The 14,004-nt window shown below is 35.5% G+C and overlaps 1 protein-coding gene across 9 annotated transcripts in view; it reads left to right on the forward strand.

Moving 5' to 3' along the window:
* The window catches only part of SCAPER (S-phase cyclin A associated protein in the ER), a 445,755-nt gene that overhangs the window by 188,315 nt on the left and 243,436 nt on the right, over nucleotides 1–14,004 (forward strand). The window lies entirely within an intron of this gene.

Genomic DNA, 14,004 nt, shown 5'->3' on the forward strand with positions numbered 1-14,004 from the left:
CTTTCTAGGGGATAATCTGCTAAGAATAGTTTTATGGAAGAGTGATATCAGTCAAAATAATAGTTTACTACAGATTCTTTTGGTCTTATTCTGAGTAAAACTCTGACTCTTTAACTTAAGCTGTTAGCATAAGTCCTTGGCACTTAGCATTGAATTAAATGTTAATAAGTTAAATGTTAATGAGCTAACCTGTCATTTATTATTTTCGATATACTATGTCTGTGAAGGTGGTATTCAAAATATGTGGTAAAAGTACTGTCTAAAAATGTCATGTTTGTGGTTGAGTATTTCTTTATTTCTTCCCTTCTTTCATCTGCTTCTCCCTCTTTTTCTCCTAATTTTCCTTCTTCTTGCCTTCCCAAGCACCTTCATCTCTCCACTCTTCCACCTCTTCTTCACCCCTCACTTTTCGTACCATCATCATCCAGAGAAACAAGGAAAATAAGTTCCAACCCTCCAGGCCTTCACCCTATCCCAGTTTTTGTACAAGGCAGTAAGGAAATATTGTAAAATGCCTCCTTTTTATGTTACTTGTTGTTGTGCCACACAGGCTTAAAAGAGTGGAATGCCTCATAATATTTTTAAGAATTTAAGAGAAAAGATTATTTGGTTCTGGAATTGATTTATATCATTGGATTTTAGATTACAAAGTTGAGAAAGTATAGGATGAGGTTGAGAGAAAAATGTTTTTCCAAACAAAATGTGAAAACCCTTGCATTAATTTCTCATCTATTTAGATTAGTAACTTGGCATCCACCCTGCTCTTGAGAGTAAACTTTTGGCTTTAGAGAAATATGCCTCTTGAGCATGACATTGGGTTTCTATTAAAAAACACTTGATTTTCAAGTAAAAATACATTCATATTACTGTAATGAAACTTTGGTCCTTTTTATTCAAAGGAGACATATTTAAACCCTTTCGATGAAGGAAGAGTAACATCCTTAAAAATTCTCAGTTCTGTATTATAATATTTTTAAATAATGGGAAGCAAATTATTTTCTTCGATGTAGCACATTTTATGAAATGTGTTTATTGTGAGGTAACACTTGAGAGAGTTCTAATAATTATAGTTTAATAAAATACTATGTTGTGTCATTTTTATTTTCCTGCTAATCAACTATTTTTAGAATTTGATTTTCTTTCCCAAAGATCATGAACCTATCCGTGGCTTAATTTTTTCCTGTCTCTTTTAAAAAATAAAGAACTATGAGAACCTTTAGGAGGAGTCTGATAGAATATCAAGGTCATAAACTTCAATTTGAATTATTTCGTTGAATATAGTAAATTATGTTAGAAAGGCCAGAGCTTTGTCTAGTATGCCATAAAAGGTAATTAAAAGAATAAGAAGAGTATAAACTTTGATGAGATCATCTATATAGGTATTAGTTTCCTTATATGTATTACTAGTATTTCATATTATAGCTATGTTGTTTTAAAATAAGAAGTCACAATTGTGACTTTAAAACTGGACTTAAATTTGTGTGTGTGTGTATGGAGTTAGCCATTATTAATTAGCTTTGGGGCTTGATACATTGATTTTTAGAATGTTAGAAAATAGGGGACTTGAGAATTTGTTGTCTAATCCCCCGCCCCCCCCGCCTTTTTTTTTTTTTTTTTAACTAGTGAGGAAACTGAGGCCCAGAGAAGTCATTTAGCCATGAGTTGAAGAATTTATCCTAGTACAGCTATCTTGACTCACAGTTCAGTGCTGTTTCCATTGTATCAATTTGCTGTTTTATTCCCAAGGAAAAACAGTGTCTCCTCCTAATGCATATTTAGAATTAAGTGTCAAATACTGAGAATGGCCAATGAAGACTCATTTCTGACTTGTTAGTAGTAGAGTAGGATTGCACTGAGCAGGATTCCAGGGTAGGAGTTGTGTTTTTTTAATTCTTATAGGAAAGAAGGAGATCCAGGGGCCTTTGGATGATTTTTGGTCCTCATTGATCCATTTTTGGAAATGAGTCATAGGTACTGTGTCTCAAAGAGTATCCTTTGCTTTTCCTTGACATAATAATTAGGATTGTGAATAGACAGAAAAAGATGAGTGTATTTTTATATAGTTTTGCTCATTCTGCAGCGCAAATGAGCTTATAGCAACTGAAACCTTATACAGATCAACCCTCTTTTCTTTAAATAGCTTGCATTTCCTTATAGCATTAATTTTGCAATAATTAAAATATTAATACATATCAGTTGTGGAAAATTTGACAGAAAATAAAGTTTGCCTACTGTTAATATTTAGATCTAATTTTCAGCTCTTTACATGTGAATATATGAATCTCACACATTTATATATAAGCTGCATTTCAAGGATTGAATCCTGAATTTTTATTGACCATTATACAGTGATTGTTTTAATATCATTACTATTGTTTAAAAGTAATCAAATCTGTGTAGTATCATATTAATGCATGTACCATAACTTATGTAATCAATTCCTTACTGCTGATATTTTGTTGTAAATCTCACTGCAGTGACTATATTTATAGAGAAATACTGTTATTTCTATACTTCTATTTACTTATGGTATTTTGCAGAAGTAAATTATTTACAGGTTTTTTTTACTGAGCATTTTATTAATTATTAAGAAGACTGGGCTGTGAAACTGTTTGGTTGTTAATATAGAATGGAGGCAGGAAGATCAATCTCTGAAAAGTTCCATTTTTGGATGACCAGAACTATAGGTAACTTGAAGCAAGCAACATTTCAGGTAAAAGGAGATGAGATTGCTGTATTTTTCTTATCTCAGCCAGTTCCATGGGGTTTTAAGAAAGTATGTCATTAAGGATTATCTTCTGCAGGATATTGTCTCCTTCTGTCCTTACAATAGATTTTAGATTTGGAGCACACACTTTCAGCACTTGAATAGTGCACAAACAAGTAAATTTCAAGTCTAGTTCTTAGATGCTGGAGAGTTAGGAATACAGTGATTTCATTTATTTCTTTTGGCAAGCCAGACGTAGAATTTTAAGATTCATGTGTACAAATTATTTTTCCTTACAAGATTTTCTAAACTGATTATTGTGGAGAATTTAAAACATTTATAATAGTAGTCAGGATAATATGACAAGCCTCCATGTACTCATCACTTAGGTGTAACAATGATAAATTTATGGTGAATCCTGCCTTGTTGGCATTCCATTTACTTTCCACAAATACTGTTTTGAAGTCATTTCCAGATATCATCTCATAAGAGCTATTTTAAAGTGATTTACCTTCTATGTATACATGCTTATTATAAATGAGAGAATTAAAAATCTATCACAATCATCTAGTGACAATTTTTTGTACTTTGATTATTTTCTTGTAGTCATTTTATGCACACATGTAGACACATATAAAATATAGACATAATTATTAGAAAATTTTGTACATAATCGCATTAATTAGGGAAAAGACTAATCTGCTGTATTAGTGACAAAAATACAGTGATTTTAAGAACATAGAAGTTTATTTCTCACAATAAAGTCCTGAGGTAAGCAGTCCCAAGTGGTCGGGGTAGCTTTATGCCATGTGGTTTTTCAGAGACCCTTCTTCTGTCTCTATCATCCCCTAAGATATGCCCTCCCCTTCAGAGTCAGAGCTACGTTATAGGCACTTTTGTGTTCCAGTTTGCAGAAGGGGAAGAAAGTGAATGGGTCTTCAGACATTGAACATGCATTCATGGTCCACTGATGAGAATTCAGTGACATGGCTACCACTAGCTATAAGAGAGACTGGGAAATTCAGTTCCTAGCAAAAGAATTATGTGACTTGCTAAAGCTTTGTAACTGTGCAGGCTGTGGCAGTGCAGTGTGTTCCTCTGTATTGTATTGCCTGCTCATGGGCAGGAGGATCTAGAGGCTTGATCAGACTAAAGTGCAGCCCGTTTGGAAAAACCATATCTGCGGCTGAGTTCTTTCATCAGGATAAACATAATATCTGATTGTCTTTCTTTTTGTGATGTTGAGATTAATGGATACTTAAATCATTAATTCATGGATATGGGGATATTCCAATTATACATTTCATTTTCATTTATTATTTGGAAGACATTTATAAAAAGATGCTTTCCCTCATCTACTATTTGGTTACTTAGTGGCAGGTTAAAATTTTGATTATTTACCTGTTTTCAGTATAAAGTGTTGGTTTCCTATTCTTCAAATGTGTCCACAATTAGTTTTTAAAAAAATATATATATACACATACACACATATATATGTATATATATATAAACTCTGGAATTAAACACTTTTGATGGGTTTCAGTTATTGGAAATTTCCTTTTTTTAAAGCTCAAATTATGCTATCTTCTGGTCAGTGGGATCCTCTAAAAGTTTGCTCTCAAGTTCTTTTGACATGAGCCTAGTTGAATTTGTTAGTTACCTTGCTACTTGGTATGGCAAGATGTTTAGTTTATGATTAGCTATTTCATTAAGAAACCCTGATTACTTGTACTGAGAAATGGTATTTTAAGAGCACAGTTAGGGATGGTCATTGCTACTGGGTGGATCACTATGAGCAGAATTAGAAAATAAAGAAATAAAATTTATGTGTATGTGCGTGAGTATGTTACATACAAGCTCTTATATACATATATATGTGTGTGTATACATTTATTATTTATTAAATGATGATGGACTCATGAACTCTTACAGTTCAAATTCGGGACTACATGGGTTTTATTTAATCTCCTCCATATGGTATCTGTATCTCTTTTTTTCCATACCAAGCATTCAGGGTGTAAAGGACACAGGGAATGATAGAATTATAATACCCATAATCTCCTTTACTTCATCCCACAGTGCGCACACGGCAGTTTTAGAATAACATTACTGATAATCCCACCACCAGTGTTAGTTACTGAGAACAATTTAAAATTCTTCTCATGTTTTCCGCACTCTCATCTTTTTTATTAGTAATTCTGTGACAAATCTGACATACAGCCATTATATAACTGTATTTCTTTAGCTTTTAATCACTAGTGTAGTCTTAGTTCTGTAAATGTATGTGTAATGTTTACCACTAGTCCTTATGTCTGTGTCTCTAGTCATGTTGGTTTTCTGAGGCTTGTTCTGTAGTAGAGTCTCTAGGAAAGTCTTATGAGAATAATATTCTCTGAGGTTTTTTTAAATGTTGATAACAGTTTATCTGTGCTTTTTTATACTTGAAAGTTGGTTTTACTGGATATAAAATCCTTAGCTCACATTTCTTTCTTTGAAAATACTAAATACATTGCCATAGTCCCCTCTTATCCTTGGAGGATATGTTCCAAGACCCCAGTGGTTGCCTGAAACCATGGATAGTACCAGATACTATATATACAGTTAATCCTTGACTAACACAGGTTTGAACTATGCAAGTCCACTTACAAGTGGATTATTGTCAATAAATAAAATACTACATGATCTGTGGTTGGTTGCATCTGCGAACATGGAAGACCAACTGTAAGATTACATGTAGATTTTTGACTGTGTGGGGATCAGCATCTCTAACCCCCATGTATTTCAAGGGCCAGCTGTATTGTTTTTTCCTACACATGAATACCTGTGATAAAGTTTAACTTATAAATTAGGCAAGTAAGAGATTATCTGAATTGCCAGAATCACTACTCCTGTGCTTTGGGACCATTATTAAGTAAGATAGGGTTACTTGAACACAAGCACTGCCATACCACAATCCATCTGATAACCGAGATAGCTGCTAAGTGACTAGCAGGTAGGTAGCATATACAGCATGGAAACACTGGACAAAGGAAGATTTACGTCCAGGCGATGTAGCAGGATGGTGTGAGATTTCATCATACTACTCAAAACAATACTCAGTTTAGAAATTATGAATTGTTTATTTCTATAATCTTCCATTTCATATTTTCAGACCCTGGTTGACCACAGGTAACTGAAACCACAGAAAGCGAAACCGAGGATAAAGGGGGATTACTGTGCCCCATTTTCTTCTGGCATAAAATATTGCTTTCAAAAGGGCTGGTGATCTAATTTTTTTAATAAATTGTATTTTTAGAAATTATAATGCTGTATGACTTGATATTAGCCACTCGGGGTCAATATTTTCAGATATGTGGTATACTCTTTCAATATTTAATTATATTGTTTTTCGAGAGTTTTTTTGAATTATAGTTTTTAATGTTTGATTTGTTCCCTTGTTTTGGTTTCCTTTTCTAGGCACTCCTGTTCTGTTTGCTGCATCTTTGCCTATCTTCCCATATTTCCACTTACTCTCAAATAATTTTTATTTCTTTAAAAATTTTTTTCTCCCTTTTGTCTTTTAGTTATCTGAGGCATTATTTGTCATGTTTATTCACTCTTTTGTCTTCTATTTTATTTTCATTTCTTAAATGATTTATTTTCTTTTGCAGTTTTCATTGAGTTTTGTGACCTAAATGCTGTGTTTTTAAGATGACAGTTTGTGCTGGAACATTTTCTGTATTTGTTTTAGCTTTTTTTTGAAATAGCTAACATTTTTATCTTTTCTGTGTATGGTTTTTTTGGTGTGTTTTCATTGTTTGTAGTGTTGCTATTCTACTTATTTTCTTTTTCTTTTATTAATTTTGGCATTTGACCTTGATACTTTTGTATTGCTTATTTTTATGTGGAATTGGTTTTTATAAGAATTTTTTAATGAGTTGTGATCCACGATATCTATTCTAACTTCTTAGAGCTCCCTCTTTATTGTTTTTGTGAAAAATTTAGTGACTTGCTTTCTAAAATTTCCTGATTCTGTTTCCCTGCTCTGCTTTTATCCAGGCATTTTCCCCCTTTGTCTCTATTATCCCTAGTTTGCTTAATTAAATTCCTTTTTCAGTACTTTCTCTGTGGCTCAGTTTCAAGAGTTCATAGGGCCTGGCCTTCACCAGACTGTTCAGACCTTCTTAATGCAGCCAGTTTTTACTCACCTGCCATTTGAATGGGGAAATCCCTCTCAGTTTTAGATGCTGTTTGCAAATTGGGCTATTGAACTCTCCAGTGAAAAACAGTTCCTTTTTTAGAGTTCTGTTCTCAAGTTCATTATTCACTCCTGTTGTTTCCCTCTGATTTCTCCTTCAAAGACACTGAAACCCTGCTGATCTATTGGTAGTTTGTCCTCACCTGCTTCTATTTGGAGTCTGTGGGGATACCTTGTCACTTAGTTTGTTGTAAATATTTTCTATGGGTTTTTCTTTTGCTGTCTGTTGTTCTTTCTGTTTTATATAATGATTTAGAGAGGATCTAAAACTTTGCTACTACTGCCTTCGTCTTCTCAGAATTCTCATTGTAAGTGTTTTAATGACTAATACTTCATCGTAAAAATATACCGTAATTTTCTCAACCACTTCTCAGTGTTGAAAAGTCTTCTTTGTACATGCTCTCTATCTTTAGAAACCATCTCAAAACCTTCGTATATAGTCTTCATGGTTTTAATGGAAAAATAACTATTAATCACCCTGTGTCACATCCAACAGTGCATTTCTTTTATCATCAAAAGGCAGTCTCTTTCTTATAAAAAGTGAAAACATAATGCAAACCACTAGAAGCAAATCTATAAAACCTTAAACTGTGTTTATAGAAAGCCAGACAAGAGACATTTTAAGTCACAGAACACAAAATACAAACAAATGGTTAAGCATACTAATATCACCTTTTCAGCTAACAAATTGACAGATTTACAAAAAGAAAAAAAAGAGAAAACAAACACTTGTGGGACTTAAATTAATTCTCATTTTGGTTGTTGCAGAATACCTATGAAAAGCCTTAAAAATATGTGTAATCTGTAACCCAGGAGTTTCAGTTCTGTGATTTGATCATAAAGGAATAATATACTATGTGTTTAAAATTTTAACTGTAGGAATATTTGTTGCCCTGGTATTTATTATATTGAAAATAAAAATAAATCCAAATGCCTAATAAAAAAGCATTTAGTAAAATTATGTGTACTATTATACTCAGTAGATTATGTTATTGAACATTATTTAATGGTATGAATATTTATTTATTTTTGGCTGCATTGGATCTTCATTGCTTCACCTGGGCTTTCTCTAGTTGCGGTGAGCAGGGGCTACTCCTGGTTGAGGTGTACAGGCTTCACATTGCAGTGGCTTCTCTTGTTATGGAGCACGGGCTATAGGTGTGTGGGCTTCAATAGTTGCAGCACAGGGGCTCAGTAGTTGTGGCTCATGGGCTCTAGAGCACAGGCTCAGTAGTTGTGGCGCTTGGACTTAGTTGCTCTGAGGCATGTGGGATCTTCCTGGCCAAGGGATCGAACCTGTGTCTCCTGCATTGGCAGGCAGATTCTTAACCACTGTGCCACCAGGGAAGTCCCGTATGAATATATTTGTAATACTAAATTTAAAAAGCAGATTATAAAATATTATAAAAGGTATATGCCATTTTAATAAAAATATATGATGAAAAATGTTTGGATGATATACTCAAACAATTATTTTTAGGTGTTAAAATTATAAGAGATTTTTATTTCTTAGTTTTATTTGTATTTTGTATAATTAATATGTTGATTTTGTTTTAAGAAAAAAATTAGGTCAAACAAAAATATAAATGTACTATCATTTGTTTTTAGTTTTGAGATTTTAAAAAAATTAAGTGTGAGTGCATGATGCGTGTGGTATGTGTGAATGTGTATGTAAATGTAATGTCTTTTTAAGAGATGCAACTTTTTTTGTTAGTTCTGGATAGAATCCAAATTTTTCAATGTAATGTCTTCATTTTTGTATATAAGAATCCTTAATGGAGTCTGTTAGATATGTAAATAACATTTACATACAACTGAAAATAGTATAATTGAACTTTTCACAGAATTGAAGATGTCATTTAGAAGATTTATTTTCCTTCGCGCAGTGATAGAAATTAGATGTCAGAGACTCAGCCCACGTGAGCAGTGTTAGGGGGAGGGAATGTGGAATACTAAAAAAGGTTGGTCTTGTGAAGTCAGCCAGTTGTGGTTTTGACCTTGAGTTTTGTGATCATGGACATAACATTGAACCTATTTGAGACTTTGTTAAATATCTGTAAAATGTAAACATATTGCCACCTGTTCTATGGGGTCGCGAAGATTTTTGGAAATAATGTGTGTACTTTAGCCCTAATACTTAGTATTTAATAAATGATAACATGGATGGTGATTTCACACAGGTGATTTCACGTATAACTTGCCTTGCATCATGTATCCTTAGGAGATATGTTGAGGGTTTTCTTTCTTTTTTTTTTTTCCAATAAATCTATAGTATTATTAAGACAAAAACTGACAGTGTTGGTATGAAGTTTACATTTAAACAAAAGTTTTCACCGAGGTTAACACATGCCTAAAAAGATTTTACAGTGGAGTTCTAGATGCAGGTCTAGATGATGTCAAGAACTAATGGATCTCATGATTCAAGACAGCGTTTTGGGTTTTAGCTAATTCTTAGGATTAAAAAAAATTGTTTTGTTTTAAAGTGAACCACTGCCCCAGTATGAAGATTTAATCTCCTGAGACCAGGGCTTGTGAAATCATTCAAACTCTTGAAGTGATTCAGTGAACTTGTGCTGTCAGTGACTGAACCCTGCCACCAGTGGTTTCAAAGTTCAAAAAACAGAGGCTCCAAGAGTTTTCCATCCTAAGAGCATCGGGCCTTATCTTTCCCTACTCTCCCACCTCCTGTACCACCTTCTACCCTTCCCCAAATACTTCAGCCAGTGGCTTGGATGGAGAAGCTGATATTTATAAATTCGTAATTGGAACAGTTTCAAGAATTAGCACCTCTACGACAGAATGATCTGCCTGTGTATACACTCCAGTAAGACTTCCTCCTCAACCAGTTTCCATCCCCCAAATGGCAGCTTTGATAACTTCTTAACTGGCTTAGCCCTTTGTTGGGAACAGCATTACGCTCAGGCAGGGAACACCTTGGCTTCTAAGTTTCAGGTATTCACAGCTTTTAAACAGTCTCTCACAGTCCTCATTTAGATTACCAATGACATTTTTTGAAAGGATAAAATGTTCTGGACACAGAACCAAATCATCATTAGTTGTTCTTTCCTTTGTTTCACCATGTCCCCAATCAGGCCCCAAATTTTAACATAAATGTTCCCAACTCATCTCCCTTCTTTCCCACCCCATCCCTCCCACCCCAAGTAATACACCAGTAATAGCCAAAAACTACACACATGCTGTGCTGTAAAAATGCAGAGTCAACACTATTGAGAAGAAGGCTGTGGGTTGTGGAGATGCTCCTTGAAGATGTGTGGTATCTTTTGCTCTCCCACATCCCATTCTGCAAGTTTTGTCCTTCTTAGAAGGCCCTTTGCTTTTCTCAGCAAAGTTCAGAGTGGGTTGCCTTGCAACACTGACCCTCCTTCCCCTCCACCGGGATCGGTGTGCCAACTATACAGCATGGAACTGCTTTAAAGCACTTGGGCTGCTATAAGGTACAGAAACTATACTGGCTTTTCAAAGGACATCTTCTCAAGCCACCTCTATGGTGTCAGGAGAAGTAGACCTCCTTCTTTCCCCACCTGAAACCCATAGTCAGATGTGACAGGGGCTGGTACTCAGGAGAGTTCATTCTTGTTATCTTTTTTTGTCATCCTCCTCTGAGGGGTAGGAATGCCACGTCAGCCTTTCCTCATAGAAGGATAATACAACCTGTGGGCACTTGACATTGGCTTCCTTGGCAGGGACCAGGTCAGCCTCATCAGAGTTCTTCCATGTCATCAGGAACGTGAGTTCTCCACTGGAGTCTGTAGCTCCAATAATCTACTCCGGTTCCAAACCCCGGGCAGAGCCCCATGGCTTTTCTGACTCTTCTTTCTTCTAATTTGGTTTGCTCTCCTCCCTCTTGTCTTTCGAATCAGAGTCAGCTTTGCACTTGCCTCCCTCTGATGTATCTGTCTCGTGTGCTGTTTTCTGTGACTGCAGGAACTCGGCATTGAGGTCCGGGCAATCCAGGTTCTCTTCTGGCTCCCATGTGTTCTCCTCATCTGAGAACCCCTTCCACTTTAGGAGGTACTCCACTTTGCGTTTTACCACTCGACGGTTGAGAACTTTTTCCACCACGTGTTCTTCCTCCTCTTCTAGCACCTCCTCCACTTTTCTTCTTGTTTGGTTTTTTCCCCATAGTGCCCACGAGCTTTCTAGTATAAAGGATGGCGTTGCTCACCACAGCGCCCGCGAGCCTGAGAGGAATTGGTGCCTCGCTACTGGCACGTCTTGCCAGGCCAGCCGGGGGAGTGGCGACCAGAAAAGCAACAGGCCCTCAGTGAAGCGGCACCTCAGGCCCCGGCCAACGGCCCTCCCTCAGATGAACAAAAGAGCCTTGCACTCTCAAGAGGGTTTTCTTTATTTACTTATATTATTGCTTTCATTTGACTTCAGACCTAGGTTATTTTCAAGTTGCAGGTATATGTGTATTATATATACTTATCACTCAAGTCATTGCCTTTGATTAGTGCCAAGGTATGAAGATGATATATACAACAGGCCTAATTTTATGAAAGAAAATAATTGTTCTGCTTTTGAGAGAATATTTTCTGCCTTTGGTTGTGGGGTTTCTGTTTTGCTTTTTTGGTAGCGTTATGATTTGAAAAGTTTCTTTTTTTATTAATGTATGGTTGATTTACAATCTTATATTAGTTTCAGTTGTACAACACAGTGATTCAATATTTATACAGATAATACTCCACTTAAAGTTATATATTATAGTTATATTCCCTGTGCGGTACACTGCATCCGTGTATCTTATTTATTTCATAACTAGTAGCTTGTACCTCTTAATGCCCTTCCATTATCTTGCCCCACTTCTCTTCCTCTCCGCAGTGGTAACCACTAGTTTGTTCTCTGTGACTATGAGTCTGTTTTTGTTTTGTTATATCCATTTGCTTGTTTTATTTTTTGGACTCCACATGTAAGGGAGACCATACAGGATTTGTCTTTCTCTGTCTGACTTCAGTAAGCATAAAAGTTGCACAGTGAGCACAACTCTATGACTCAAACTCATTTTCCAGCCATATTTCCAAGGTACTAGTCAAGCATATAGACTCCATAATCATACAGTCTGGGTTTTAAATTTAGGCTCTGTCATTACCTGCAAAGCTGCTTAGTCACGCTCTTGACCTTTTAACTTTGGGAAAGTTATTTGGTTCTGTGTCTGTTTCCTCATAGTTAAAATGGGAATAATAACAATATATGTACCTTTTAGTATAGTTCAAAGGACTAAATGAGTGATCATATGTAAAGTGCTTAATGTATGTTGTATACTAAGCCCTCATAAATACTATTTTTGTCTTTTTTTTATTATGATGTAATTGACATAGAACATGAATTAGTGTTAGGTATACAACATAATGTTTGATATCTATATCGATCTGTGTGTGTGTATATATATATATATATATATATATATATATATATATATAGTGAAATGCAAACTTATTTACCATAGTAAGTTTAGTTAAAGTCTGTCACCACAGATAATTACAATTTTTTTTTTCTTGTGATGAGAACTTTTAGGATCTACTCTCTTAGCAACTTTCAAATATGCAATACAGTATTGTTAAGTATGGTCACTAAGTTGTACTTTACAGTCCCAGGATTTATTTATCTTATAACTGGAAGTTTGTACATTTTGACCACCTGTATTCATTTGGCCACAAATACTATTTTAGGTCTTGTTACATTACTCTCTTCTCATCATTCATTTAACACTTACTTATTGAGTGCCTACCATATGCCAGGCACAGTACCAGACACCAAAACATCACTGAGCAAGACAAAGTCAGTGCCCTCATGAAACTTATATTCTAGTGCAGGAGACTGCAAATGAATATTGATGTTAGGCACGAATATTAGACCAATCCTATGAAGAAATCAAAATAAGAAGATGGGAAATAATAGAAGGTGTTACTTAAGATTGGGTGTTCGTTTTACCTGAGACTCTGCAAGTACCTGGAGGAGAATATTCTTGGCTAAGGAAACAAGAGTCCTGAGGCAGTACCACTTCTGATGAATGTGAAGAACAAGAGCATCCACTCCACTGTGGATACAGTGGAGTGAACAGAGAAGGGAGTAGTGTAAGATGAGTTGAGAGAGGTGGGGCTTAGTAGGCGATGGTAAGGGCTTTGGATTTGACCCTAAACGTGATGAGAATGTAAGATTTTGATAAGAGGAATGATATGATGTGATTTATGTTTTTAAAAATTGCTGCTTTTGTAAGGAAAAGATTTGGAGATCATAGAAGCTGGAAGAACATTTAAGAGGCTATTGCAGTAATACAGATGAGTTCTAATGATGCCTTAGACTAGGTGATTGGTGGTTGGGAGAAGTGATTGGATTGGGATTAATATGGGTATATTTGAAAGTAGAGCTGATAGGATTTACTGATGCATTAGATGTGAGCAATTGTACAAATAGTGGTACCATTTACTGAACACTGTAAGAGCTATTTATATTGGGAGCATAAGAGTTTTGTTGTAGAATATTATTTTGGAAATGCTTATGTTGGAAATACTCTACTTAAGTGGAGATTTTCAGGAGACAATTTGACGTAGTTCAGGGGAGAGGTCTGGACTAGAGAGAAAAATTTGGGAATTGCCTGTGTGAATAATATTTGAAGTCACTGCACTTGATGGGTAAGTTTGAATAGAGAAGAGGGAAGACCTGAGGATGGGTCTGAGGTGTTTAACATTTACCGGTCAAGAAAAGGAAAAGGCTCCAGCAAAGAAGACTTAGAAGGTACAGCTGGAGTTAGGAGGACAATGTAATGTCTAGAAACCTAGTGAAGAAAGAGGATCAGGGAGGAAGAAGTGATCTACAGTTCTAATGGTGCTGGAAATTTTAGGAGAGGGTGCAGAATAATTTCCAGAAAGGAAAATATAGATAAAGTAGGCTAAGGTTGCTTGATTGCCTGGCAATACTAGAGCCCATCTGAGGTGTGATGTCATAAATTTAAAGTGAGAGTAGTTAACATGGTTTGTTGGTACAGAGTACGGAAAGAGTTGGATTTAGGGCTGGGATTTTTCCATGCAAGTGTGAAAGA

This window comes from Hippopotamus amphibius, chromosome 2, assembly GCF_030028045.1.
Source record: "Hippopotamus amphibius kiboko isolate mHipAmp2 chromosome 2, mHipAmp2.hap2, whole genome shotgun sequence".
NCBI lineage: Eukaryota > Metazoa > Chordata > Mammalia > Artiodactyla > Hippopotamidae > Hippopotamus > Hippopotamus amphibius.